The sequence below is a fragment of the Petaurus breviceps genome, unplaced genomic scaffold (assembly GCF_028583685.1).
Source record: "Petaurus breviceps papuanus isolate PSGF00001 unplaced genomic scaffold, PetGlider_PUasm1.0 90784, whole genome shotgun sequence".
NCBI lineage: Eukaryota > Metazoa > Chordata > Mammalia > Diprotodontia > Petauridae > Petaurus > Petaurus breviceps.
Window position 1 is genome coordinate 6,733,909 of NW_027187345.1, and position 13,655 is coordinate 6,747,563.

The 13,655-nt window shown below is 33.9% G+C and overlaps 1 protein-coding gene across 4 annotated transcripts in view; it reads right to left on the reverse strand.

Annotated features, from left to right (window-relative positions):
• The window catches only part of ESR1 (estrogen receptor 1), a 376,096-nt gene that overhangs the window by 324,826 nt on the left and 37,615 nt on the right, over positions 1 to 13,655 (reverse strand). The gene's annotated exons all lie outside the window — the stretch shown is intronic.

Sequence of the window (13,655 nt, forward strand, 5' to 3'; positions counted from 1 at the left end):
TAACAAATAATTATTAATGGTCCCTATTTGAAGGCACCTTTCTTTAATCATATGATACCTACATTCTCCACAAATAAAGGTAATGGCACAGAAAGAGAATTTAAAATCTGGAATAGGCTCTTGCAATTTCTAAGGATCTTCTAAATCACTAATCAGTCATATTCTCTCTTTCTCTCTGTCTCTCTGTCTGTCTCTGTCTATCTGTGTCTGTCTGTCTCTCTCTGTCTCTGTCTCTGTCTCTCTCCTCTTCTCTTCCCTTCCTTGTGCCCACCTACCCTGCCTACCTCAATGGTTCTGTTGCAAAGACCAAACAAGAGAATGCATTTGAAAATTCATTAAAAACTCTAAAACATTACACAAGTTTGAGGGGTTCTATGTTACTCAGTTTTCAGTACACTGCTTAGTAGACATAGACTTTCAATAAATGTGTCTTATCAACTGTTCCACATGCCACATCTTGGAAAGTCAACTAGTGGTGTTAATGGAGATGTCAGTAGGTTCAGGGTTGCCTATAAAGAACAAAAGAGATTAAACACTAAGCTGGTTCAGTCACTTTAAAGCCAGGTAGCATGGTAAAGATGAAGAAAGATAATCCTTGGGCCAGAGAAAGGATCAGCAAGACCATTGGCCAGTGTTAGGAAATAAAGTCTATAGAGTCAACCAAGTAGAACTTCCAGAAGCCTCTCAGCACCCAGGAGTGGGAGTTGTTTTGACATTGATCTGAGGATTTCTACTACCTGTGAAGTGTTGGCCTATTTGTTTTTTTCATCAGTCATACTCATCATTTTCCTTTTTTGGAGGGATTTGAATTCCACATCCCAGTGGTCTATCCATTGTGCCACCTAATTCCCTTTTAAAAAGGACCTATGAATGAGGACGTTATCTGCATTCAGACAAATAACTGATAAATAGAAGTATGTGTAGAATGATATTACATATTATATATGTGTGTGTATACATACATATATACATATTTGTGTCTAATAGTAGCCCTTTCTAGGTTGAGAGGGGAGAAAAAAGAGGGAAATTTACATAATTATTACATATTTTTTAAAAAAGCAAGTTGTACATAATAGATTTGCAGTTTCATATTTTTATTCTACTATGTTATGGAAATGCTTGTTTTATTTCCTAAATCAAAACTAAAATCAATTTTTTTAAAGGAGAGATAATTTCCCACAAATTACTATAGATAGAAGACACATTAGTAACAGCTTGTCACCAAGTGGTCTAGCTCTACATATGCTAGAGAAGATGAAGGCTATGTTTGGGGCATGTAAGGAAAGATGCCACACACAATGGTAAATATTCCCAGGATGAAATCTAGAGTTAAGTATTTTTTTTAAGCAATCAGAGTTAAGTAAATTGCTCCAGGTTACACGGCCAGTTATTTCTGGGTGTGGTGCTAAGTATCTGAGCCCAGATTTGATCCCCAGGTCATCCCGACACTGGGGCCAGTGCTCTTACTCGCTGAGCCACCTGGCTGCCCCTAAGCAATTGGGGTTAAGTAACTTGCTCAAGGTTACATGGCCAGGTGTTTCTGGATGGGTGCTAAGTGTCTGAGTCTGGATTCGATCCCCAGGTCATCCCAACTCTGGGGCCAGTGCTCTTACTCACTGTGCTACCTGGCCACCCCTAGAGTTAAGTATTTTTAAAGAACATGAATATAGTCTATGTATTTAAAATCCACACTTAAAAGAAAAAAGAAAACTGATAAACTGGCATTAAAATTTTTTTTAATTGATAAAAATGGTTGAAGAAACATATGCAAACACTTCAATGGCTTCATTGATATATATATTCTTTTTGCCAATGTGGATTGTGATACTTTTTTAACTTTGAGAGTAGCTATCACTGAAAAACTTGTCATCCTTTAGCCAACCAAATGATAAATTTCTTCCAATATAAGCTAGCTCTTGGACAAAAGACATATGATCACTCACCAGGTCCATATTCAAAGTCCTTATAGATTATAAGACCTACCAAAGATAATGCAATACAGTAGAAAGAGTGCTGGATTTAGGGTCAGAGGGTTTTACTTTATACCACTATGAAACTCGTGCTCCTTTGACTTAAGTTTCAAGAACATCAACTCCACACCTCACTGAAGTGACTTTTTTAAGAAATACAAGAGACTGATAGTCTATAAATAGATCATAGACAAAGAAGAACTTCCGAGGTAAAATAATCCAAACCCCTCATTTTACAGATGGGAAAAGTGAGATCTACATGAGTTAAGTCACAGGAAATAAAGCAACATCTAGGCCAGACTAGAATTTCTAATGTAAATGAACACAAATCTGATCATGTCCCTTTCCCAGTCAATTAACTACAATTTCTCCCTATTGCCTCTAGTATAAAATACAAACTTAACTGTTTAGCATTTAAAGTTCCTCACAGTCTGATCCCACTCTATCCAGTTTCATTAGATGTGATTCCCTTCCAATGCTCTGTGATCAACCAAATTGTTCCTCCCTATGTTCCCCACACAAGAATTTCCATCTCACCTCTCTATGCACATACACTGGATGTCTACCTTCTTCTGCTTGCTCCATAACTAGAATAAACTCTTTCACTTCTAATCCATAGAATCCCTCTTTTCTTTCAAGACATTGTTCAAGCACAATCTTCTACAGGAATCTCTTCCTGATCTCATCAAATGCTAATATCCTCTCCCTACCCACAAAAAAAATGTCTATTTAACTATATTTATTCTGCATATACACTTATGTGTACTTACTATCTTCCCCAACAGAATGTAAGGCATTGTTTCATCCTATATACTTGTATCTCTAGCCCAGTATCTGATGCAGTTGATCCATTGTTTTTTTGCTTTTTGGAGGGCAATTGGGGTTAAGTGACTTGTCCAAAGTCATATGGCTAGTAAGTGTGTCAAGTGTCTAAGGCTGGATTTTAACTCAGATCCTCCTGACTCCAGGGCCAGAGCTCCATTCACTGTGCAACCTAGCCACCCTTGATCCATTGCTTATTGACAAATGCAAAAGCAGTCTTTTTTTCTAAAGTCAAATCTAGTCTGTATTCATTCAGTGAATTATTAGTCATGTCTAATGGGCTCATTTATCTCATGTTTTTATTTGCAGCACAACTGTAATAAATACTGAAATAATCCATGTTTGCTGCGGAATTCCAAACTAATTTGATACCAAGGTAATGTTAAAAGGTTAACAATCCTTACTTTGTATTAGACAGATTCTGAGAACTCTGTTTTCTACCTGTTGATGGACTCCATAATGCAGACACAATTAGAAAGTGTCAGTCTCAGAATATATATATATATATATATATATATATATATATACATATATATATGAAATTAATAAGTGTTTATTGTATAAATGAATGAAAATTTCTCTCACAGAAATATTGATTTGGGAATTTTTTTAACTATCTCCAAAGAATAGCCTGGATTCAAAATACTAGACAAAAGTTAGTGAAAATCTAGCTTGTCTGGTTTTCTTAAGCCCCCATAGAGTCAGCTTTTTCCCTCTGACTGGAGATTTTGGGATACATACAAAAGAAATACAAATTTCTTCTGGTCTACTATGCTTTCCTTACACATAAAGAGCTTAATCAAAGGGCCATGTTCATTTCATTCACTCTGCCCCCTTTAAATTGTTTTTCCACACATAAAACATGTTGTTGTTGCTGCTGCTGTTGCTTAGTTGTTTTTCAGTCTTATCCAATTCTTCATGACCTCATTAGGGATTCTCTTGGCAGAGATGCTAAAGTGTTTTGCCATTTACTTCTCCAACTCATTTTACAGATGAGAAAACTGAGGCAAATGGGGTTAAGTGACTTATTTAAGGTCACACAAATAATGTGTCTGAGGCCAGATTTCAACTCCAGTCTTCCTGACTGCAAGCCCAGCATTCTATCCACTGTGCCACCTAGATGCCCCATAACACATTAAAATGTTATTAAGACATACTAAATGTTATTAAAAGTCCACTCAATCTTCAATCCTCTGCTCTTTACATGTAATGAAACAGAAGCATGTTATCACTGTTTTAAATGTTAGGAGTTCCACTCATTCTTGTAATGATAGTAGATTCTTTCAGACTTGATTGCTTTTAAGTACTTGGAAGTTTTAAAAAATTATAACTTAGTTCATGCTATCCTAAAAAAGAAGTTATAAAATAAGGCATACATGTTTAAATGTTCTGGGATAGCTCAGCAACCATACCAAAGGTATAGCCTCCTTGGTCACAAAATCCAATTTAACTTACAACCTATAGTACCCCCAGTAGCCATTTCTATTGAATTTACATTCATTTTCTGATAGGGAAATAAACAGTAGTAACCAAAATGTTCTCAATAGTGATTAAGTTCAGTAAGCCAATCCCAAAGAATGCAGGATGTTTCTTTAGAGCGAATGACCAGACAGCTAAAGCTTTACTTCAATGTGTTTCTATCTGGCCACTTAATCCAGATGACTACAGAGGAGAAAGTGAGGCTGGTGGCTTTGCAAAGTCCTCCCTCACTTAAATCTAATTCACTTGTATGTCATGGTATCACTTCCCTGTTGTCATAGTCCTCTTTGAACATGAAGGATAAACAGCAGCAACCTTTATAAAACCCTTCCTTTGATGACTCATTGTGGCATGGAGGTACCATTGAGTACCATTGGAGTCCCTGCTCTGGTATGTCCCACCAAGTATCGATCCAATGATAGACTGACTGTTTAGCATGATTCATCTTTAACTTGCCTCCAGGGTATTGACTTTTACAGCAACAGAAACTCTTGAATACCATCTACTAAATCATAGAGGGTTTGTAATTGCCATTGTTGGTGGGATAATTCATACAAAAAGAATCACTAATCTTTGAAGTATGGAAGAATTGAAATTTCTTTGGATAAGCAGTGAAAGTATACATTGAATACTCCCCCTGTGTGTATGTCTGTGTTTGTGTGTATACACATTCACACACATACCTCAATAGTTCTGACAAATCATTTATACCCACCCTTGAAAATCAAAATCTTTCCAAACTTGCCTAATCCTGTCAAATAACTATAGTTGATTAATGCATGCTTTATTTACACACTAGAGTTACAAATGAAAGTTTGTACTCATTTGTAGCTGGAATCTACAAGTACTAGCTGCAATTCTTTAGAGAAAATTGGTAAACTTCTAGACTTCAACCTCAGGTAACAGAAGAAAAGAATAGGTACCTTCAGTTATGAAGGAAAAAAAAAATTCAATTGCCATTAGGAAGTCAATGGGGGAAAAAAACATTTGTAGCTCTACAAACATTGACTCTAACCAACAGAAACAAAATCACCATTAGCAACCTAAACCTAGAAACAAAGGTTAATAATAATGCTAATAATATAATTGCCATGTATGTAGTATTTAATGCTTGCAAGGTTCTTTGCACATATAATTTCATTTATTCCTCAGAAAAGCCTGGTAGAGTAGTTATTATGAATATTATCTCCCATAGTCTGACACTTAGTAGCTAAGTGATCATGCATGGTTAACCTCTGTGAACCTCAATCTACTTATCTGTAAAATGGAAATAATGATACCTGAAGTATCCAACTCATGGAATGATTTTAACCTTAGAATGTTATATAAATAGTTATTAATTATTATAATGTTATATAAATATAAAATGCTAAATAAATAGTTATCATTGACATTTGCAGATGAAGAACTAAGGCTCAGAAAGGTTAGATGACTTGCCCAAAGTCACACAGCAAAGCCCAGGTTTCTTGCCCAAGATCACACCATAAGGACAGGACTAGAACTCAGACTTTTTTTTTCTTTTAATTCTAAGTCCATTATGCTTTCTACTATACCATTAAATCCTTGAGACAACTATAAATTAGACACAGTGTCTTGGTATTCACATCACTTGATAAAATGTAGCCATTAACCAGTGAATTATATCTACAAAGGCAGTGAGACCAGACTTGGGGTCAAACTGGATACTTTGATTTGGTTTAACTGTCTACAACTTGAGGCTCCATTATTAGTTAATAATGACTTAAAAACAGGTTGAACTTAGTGGACAGCAGTTCACATTTGTGTCTTAAATGCAGTTATTCCTTGTAAACTCAACAGGTGCAAACTCAGGCTATAGTCAAGGATAAAAAGCATAAATCTCATTAACTCTGTAAAATTCTGCAGCTATCATAGTACATCATGACATGCTAGTTACATTCCTCAATGAAAGAAAGGAGGCTGGCCAATCTTCTACTAACTTTTCCCTTGGATTCTGGATCACTATACCTCTTTCTTCACTTCCCATACTCCCTCTTAGTCCATCCTCTCAGGATACTCTTGAACACAAGCAGCACTCCAGAATGAGTAACTAACAAAATAAAGTCTGTAAACTAAACACTGTACCACAGTTCAATGTGTCAATCCTAGAATCTATAAGGAAAGAATGTTTCTATACACTACAAGACAATCTTGTTTATACTGTTTCATGATATCAGACCTAAGTTCTTAGGAGAAAAGATTGAAATTGTTATAGAAAAGCAACTTTGGTTTGACCAGTCTTCATTATGGACTCTACTTACTGAAGATCAAAAACAAAGAACAAAGAAACTGAGTAAGTTCATAATCCTTCATTGTTTGCTTTATTCCTAGAACCTGTTATTCAAGTAGCCTTGCCACCAGAAGAGACAAACTTGACTTCCAACCCAATGAGCTACATTGACCCACATTTTTTTTTGAGATTTTTAAAGTCAAACTGTCAATTTCTGATTTCTGCCTTTCTTCAGAAAAACATATGTTGTGGGTGCCTATTATCTCATCAATTTAAGGAAAACTTCCTCCTCCCTAATTAGAACCCAAAAAGGAAACTCCTTCTACCAATATAGATCAGTAAATATTCTGCATCTTAGTTTCAGAGAATTGCCTAGGCCTGGAAAGGTTAATTGACTTCCCTAATGTCACAAGACCAGCATGTGGTTTGAACCTTGGTCTTCCAGATTCTGTGGCCAGAATATTTATCCAATATACTATGTAACCTTACAAGAACAAAAATTTCTTAACACATTTATATAGTGTTTACATAGGGTATATCATTTGATCACAATCCTCAAATATCACAAACCTTTTTGTGCTTCAGATTTAATTTTTAATAATAAAATTAGTTTCAAAAATTTAAATTTTTGTACAGGACAAAAGTAAAATCATGACCTGCATAGTTTGCTGGACAGTATCATGTAGCTTTAAAATAGAAATTAGTTAATGGGGCAAATAATACAGGCAGCCTCTATTGGTAGAACCAATAGAGTGCAAGACTTGGAATCAGAAAAACCTGAGTTCAAATTCCACCTCAACTCTTACTAGCGATGTTTTCCTGTGCAAGTTGCTTAACCATTAGATGCCTCAGTTTCCTCATCTGTAGAGAAAATAACATCTACCTCACACAGTTATTGTGAGGAGAAAATGAATTACCATATGAGAACTTTGTAAATCTTAAAGCACAACATAAATATTAGCTATCATCATTATTATAAAAAGAGTGCTAGATCTGAAGTCAGAGAACCTGGGTTCAAACTCTAGCTCTGCTACTTACTGCCCACATGACCTTAGATAAGTCATTTAACTTCCTTGGCTTCAGTTTCTCATCTACAAAATGAAATGAATGGACTAAATAACTTTTAAGATTTTATCCAGCACTAAATCTGTAATCCAATGCTCCTAAAGACTGTTGTGGTTTAGCCCTTCTAATTAAAAACAAAACAAGTTTGTATCAAAATCATGCCTAGAATATGCTCACAAAAAATTTAATTGTTCTTATTTTTTTAAAATAATGAGCAAATATGTAAAATGTTTAGAAATATCTTGATAACAATGAATTTTAGAGTTCTATAAGTAAATCTATAGGCTGTGCTTACGAAGACACAATAAATAAATTGTGTAGAGTATCAGTACAATTCAAAGGAGAAAAAAACCTTGAAAACTTCAATTATCAAATAAATTAAAGGCAAAAAAGATTCTCATAAATAAAAAAGGAGTTTGATGAGTCCTTAATTAACCAGATCATATTCATAATAAAAATTCACTTTTCTTTTGCTCCCAGTTAGTACAGAATAAGTGCTCTAGATCATGCCAAGTGACGTAGCTTTGGCACTCTTATCTTTGGCCCTACATTCAGGAGCCTTGGCATAACACTCTTCTACTACATCCAATAGCCTTGCCACAATATCCCCTAGCCTCATCCTTACATCTTCCAGTCTTTCAAATCTTGATTTCTCTATCACCAGCCTTCCTTCTTTTTTCCCCACTAGTCAATACCAAAAGTTGCTGCCATTTTTCACCTCATTACTCTGGTAGGATCTTCTTGGTTTGAAAGACTCCTTTCTTCAAAATTATGAAGACATTTCTGTTTTACACCTTGAAAAGCTGTCTCCACCATGTCAAAATGCTAGTCCCTAAATTCCAATCTTAACCACAATTATTTCCTCAAATTCTCGAAAGCTTTATTAGTCATCACTCTTCTACTCTGCACATAGTAAGACCTGTGTATTCTTCAACATTGGTAGTCTCCCTCTCGTGTATAAATGCATATCAACTTATTTTTCTTCAAAAAGAAATTTTTTTTTTCTGCTACAACTACCTGTATCAATTCCTTACTGCTCTAATCTTGCCATTAAACTATTTATATACATATATATAGTCTCGGTCCCAATTGGAACAAGTCATTCTTATTTTCTGGTGTGTGCTGATCATTCCAGTTGTTGTAAAAGCCTGCATGGTTTTATGATCAAGTCAATGTTCCAAGAGTTAGCCATAACAACAATAGCATTAGTAGTCACACTTTGTGAATGTTTAAAAGAGGCACACTAACTTTTTTTTAGAAAGGAGTTTAATAAAATTAGTTATGGATGTATTTACCTTCTGCAAAAGACAGGAGCATTCTTAATAATGGAAAACTGAATTAAGGGCAGAAAGAATAAGCAACTTGTCTAAACTGACAAAGAATTTCTGTACCAGCTCTATGGACTGACTTTCAGAGTCCTGATGTGTAGACTGCTGCTGGGTCAAACAATAATCACAAAGCCTCTCTAAATAAATTGTTTCGGTACATACATTTATCCTACAAAATCGGCCACTCAGAAAAATAGTCACAAATCAAGTCTTATTTATAGTCTATATAACTTAATAAATATATTTCATGATTCTACTTGAAAGAATAAAATAATTTATTAGATCAAGTCCCTAGGGGCATTACCTTTCTAGCCAACTAAATTACTTCCTCATCACCTAAGAGTGAGTATAGCTGCAGGGCACCGTTCACCCCATTCATGTTGACAGGATCTAGACAAAGTGCTTGGTTTTACAGTTATATCACAAAAGGCACATTGAATAGCAGGAAAGCACTAATTTGTCAAATAGATGTTGAAATTGTTTCCTAAAGAAGCATGCACAAATATATTCAGTCCACAAAATATGCAATTAAAAATTAGTAATATGCTAATCTGTGAATGTTAATCAATTACTCTAACAGAAACACATACACCTGTACTGTTTTACAGGTATTATGTATTTCCAGGTCACAAATTGACACATGAGTTCTAAAATAAAGTCTATGTCCAATCCAACTAAATCTTGCTAAGCTTCAGATTCTTAATAGAGGATCAAAACACTTGCCCTATTTTGTCTTTTAACATTTCAAAAGGAGAATCAACATATAGAGAAGATATTCTTATCTAATCTTGTTATTTGTTCATTCCAGACCATCCCAAAGGTCTTTTCTTGGAGCCTTTACTCTCCATATTGCTAAGTAAGCATGGATTCAATGAGCATTTTGTGCAAGAAAGAATGAGCATCAGAGCAGACACATATTAAAAACCAATGGAAGTTATGAATACTTTGTGCTACTACTTAAAGAGAATCTCTGGCATAAAATGAAACTCCTTGGTGTCTATGATGGGCTAGCCTATAAGCCAACACCCTAATCTGTACTATTCACTTTTTGTTTGGGTTGGTTTCATTTAAAGTAACCATATGCTTTGTATTTACACAGAATGACTCTTTTGAAACACTTTCATTTTGGAAAGTGGTTCTAATTAATTAAAGCAGTTAGCTAGAGACTATCATTTTTTTCCTTTTATGGTTGGGAAGACTGAAGCACAGAATTGCTAACTCGTTGCGTATGTGATGGTCAATTCCAATGTCCAATGACCTAAGAATAGAGCTGAAGGCTGTTGACTCTGTATACTCTCAACCAGTTTCTTTTAGAAGTGAAATTGGAAAAAAAAAAAAACACAGGAGACAGAGGCAGAAGTCACTGAATGTTATTTTGTGCTATCCATGGACTTGCAAAGAAAATTTGTAATGAAAATTCATAAATTTTCTTTCTAAATTTCCAGTTACACAATCACAGATTTCACATAAAGAAGTGCACTCATACCAGTAGAATTGCATGGATGAGCATCCCTGGACAGGTCTAGCTATAACTTCAATTTTGCTTCCATGGGAAATGATTTCACATTCTTTTTATTCTATTCATTTTCTCAAATCCTTTACTCTGAGTAATCTGAGCATTTACTCATTCTGCAACTGATTTCCATGTACACACACACACACACACACACACACACACACACACACACACACACACCCCTAAGCTCATTCAAGCAACAAATATAAGTAGGGTGTTGGAGGTCCAGCCGTCGAGGTTCATATACTAAGAAGACTTCTGCCTTCAGTGGATCTTATGTCTTTTATACTCAATTTCTTGCTTAGGTCTTTATTTTATTTGTTTATATAAATCAAGGATGTGAAATCTGAATTGTTTCAAATTATGATTTTCATATCCTGCATATATTCACAAAAGCAAAGAGAAGGCACTTAAAATTTGGAATAAAAAATAGTGGGAGAAGGAAATAATTAAACATGAGGGTCTTGTTACTATTCATACCTGCAAGTCATATGCAATAGATAAAGATGAAATCAAGAATAAAAAGATGATATGATCTGACACAGTTTTCCAATAAAATATGTTCATATTTTATGTGATTTGTTTGAATTTTTAAAAACCAAAACAATGCATCAGATACTTTTTTTTAATTAAATGATAAAAATGACTGATGGTTTGTGTTTTTTTTTAGTGAATAGTGGGGAAAGGTGGGTGAAATATCACTCACTAATAAAAGAATTAATGTAAAGTATTCCAAAAATTATTCTAATCCTCCCCTAGAGGTTAGTCTCTGTCCAAAACTGAAAAATAGCTAAAGCTTTTTATAAAAAAAACTATACAAATCAGTTGTCAAAAGGAACTGCCAGCTGTTTGTAAATTTCAGGTCTTGGAAAATTCTAAACCTAAAGAGAGATGCATTTTTAAATTTATAAATAATAAGGAATGACAGAGGAATAAATATTATTTTCTTCCACAAAAGAAAGGGAAGTCTATCTTGTAGGCATTTCCCATAATTTTCCCTTCTTTTCACCACAAATGGATATTTTGTACAATTTCAAAAAGCACAAAAAGAAAATGTTTCAGGGTTTTTTTTTGGGGGGGGGAGACTTGGAAGTTTGGGGTTTTTGTTTTGTTTTTGCTTTAAAAAGTAATCCACTCTTAAAATTCATAAAATAGAGATACAAATTCCTAGTTCAGTAAATTGATTTTAATTGCCTTACAAATTTTAAAGAGTTTGCTAAGAAAGAGAAGAAAAGTTTAGCCCTTAAGAAACATCGAATTATTAACCAAAAAAAAAAACAAAAACCTTCCACAGATCACATAGAGGTAAATGGGTAAGGCTGATTAGCTATTTTAATGATTCAGTTAATTTCAACTTCAGGATTCTTTGGTGTGGAGGGTTGTTTTTTTTTTCAAGGAGAAAAAATTCCTCCATTTTCATTTTAAATGATTAAAAGAATGACTGTCAATCACATCACACTGTCTCAATGTGATTGACAGTTATCCTCTATCATTTAACATTAATAAAATTTTAGATAAAATGACAGCCTTAAGATACAAACTCACAATTTTCCTATTAACTAATTCAGCCTTCTAATATTTTTGATACATAAGGTCAACTCTCATCTCTGGACTTGGATCAGAACATTTTATGTAGATCCCAATTGCTTGCTAGCTATGAAATCTTAGGCGAGTCAAATCACTGCTCCTCAGACTCTTCATCTGTAAAATGGGGATAATAATATTTCACTACCTGCCACAGAATTGCTGTGAAGTAAGTGATTTGTGATCTGCAAAATGCTACATAAATATGAGTATTATTCTTGTTGTCAATATTACTATAATGTTGATGATGGTATTTTATTCACCACAGGCTAAAGAGTAGATTATAAACCTTCAGTTAAATAGAGTAGATTATAAATCAGAGTAGATTATAAATCCTGTAACATATCTTTTTCACAGTTGTATAAAAGAAGAAAATAAACTAGCACCACACTACCTTAATATAAGATCCTTTGTTTTCAACATTTGAGAAAAGTAGTTTTTGGATGGTAACAATACTATCAGTTTTGTCTAACTGTGATAAAACATCTAGTCAAATCTGTTATGACCCACATAGGATCAATCAAAACAGTTGTGGGATTTACATAAGTAAAATCACAAGTCAATTGACTGAATTTTTTGTTTTCATTTGACTTCTGTGGTGACTCCCTCTACACCATGAAATTGTCATTACCACATGCAGAAACATGAGTTTTAACTTGATTCTATTATTTTAACCAATGTAAAACAAAAATGGGGAAATGGTCAGAAGGAAAATATTTTTAAAGAAAACATAATATTATATATATATATATATATTTATACATATGAATAAATGTCAAATTTGACAATCAATAAATATATATTTATTTATATTTTATAAACTAAATGACATTTATCAATTCATATCAACACATATATACAGTTGTCTTCCTTTGACTAATAAATTCTAAGGTTCCACATATTGTTAAACACGTATGATTTTTAAAATTTTCTTTAAAATTAATGGTCAGTTTTGCTTAGTCTGAATTTCTAACAAAGGTTCTTAATCTTTTTCCTGTCATGGATCCCTTTGGCAGCACAGTGAAGCCTTTGAAACCCTTCTCAGAATAATGTTTTTGAATGCATAAATTAAATACATAGAATTACAAAGGAAATAAAATATGTTAAAATACAGTAACCAAATTTTTTTTAACTTTATGGATACCAGCTTTAGAATCTCTGACCTAATACAAAGTTCTTTGGAGATGGGGTATACTGCAGAGTTAAGATGTAATGTTCATATTTGCCACTGAGATAATGAAGGATGTGGATATTTTAAGTAAAAAATTAATTCCTCTTGATTTGAACAGGTTTTGTTTCCAATTATTAGCATGACAGCAAAATAATCTACCAAAGCACAGTCTCATTAGGGCCCATTGAAATTCAATGACATTTAATTCCAATAAAAGACCTAAAAAAAGTGAAAAAATTTCTGAAGTCCACTATAAAGTAAAGAATTCATACCAATGCCTACCTAGCAAAGAAAGTGAAATGTCTGGAGATTACACTTAACATATATTTTGTTTTCTTATTGGAAAAGGAGTGTGTGGGGGGGGGAGAGAATAGTGGATAGAAGAATACTTTCTCTTCCATTTTAACCCTGACTTAAAATACTTAGAGCAAGCTGTAAACATATCATTAAAAGGGACAAAAAGATAATGCCA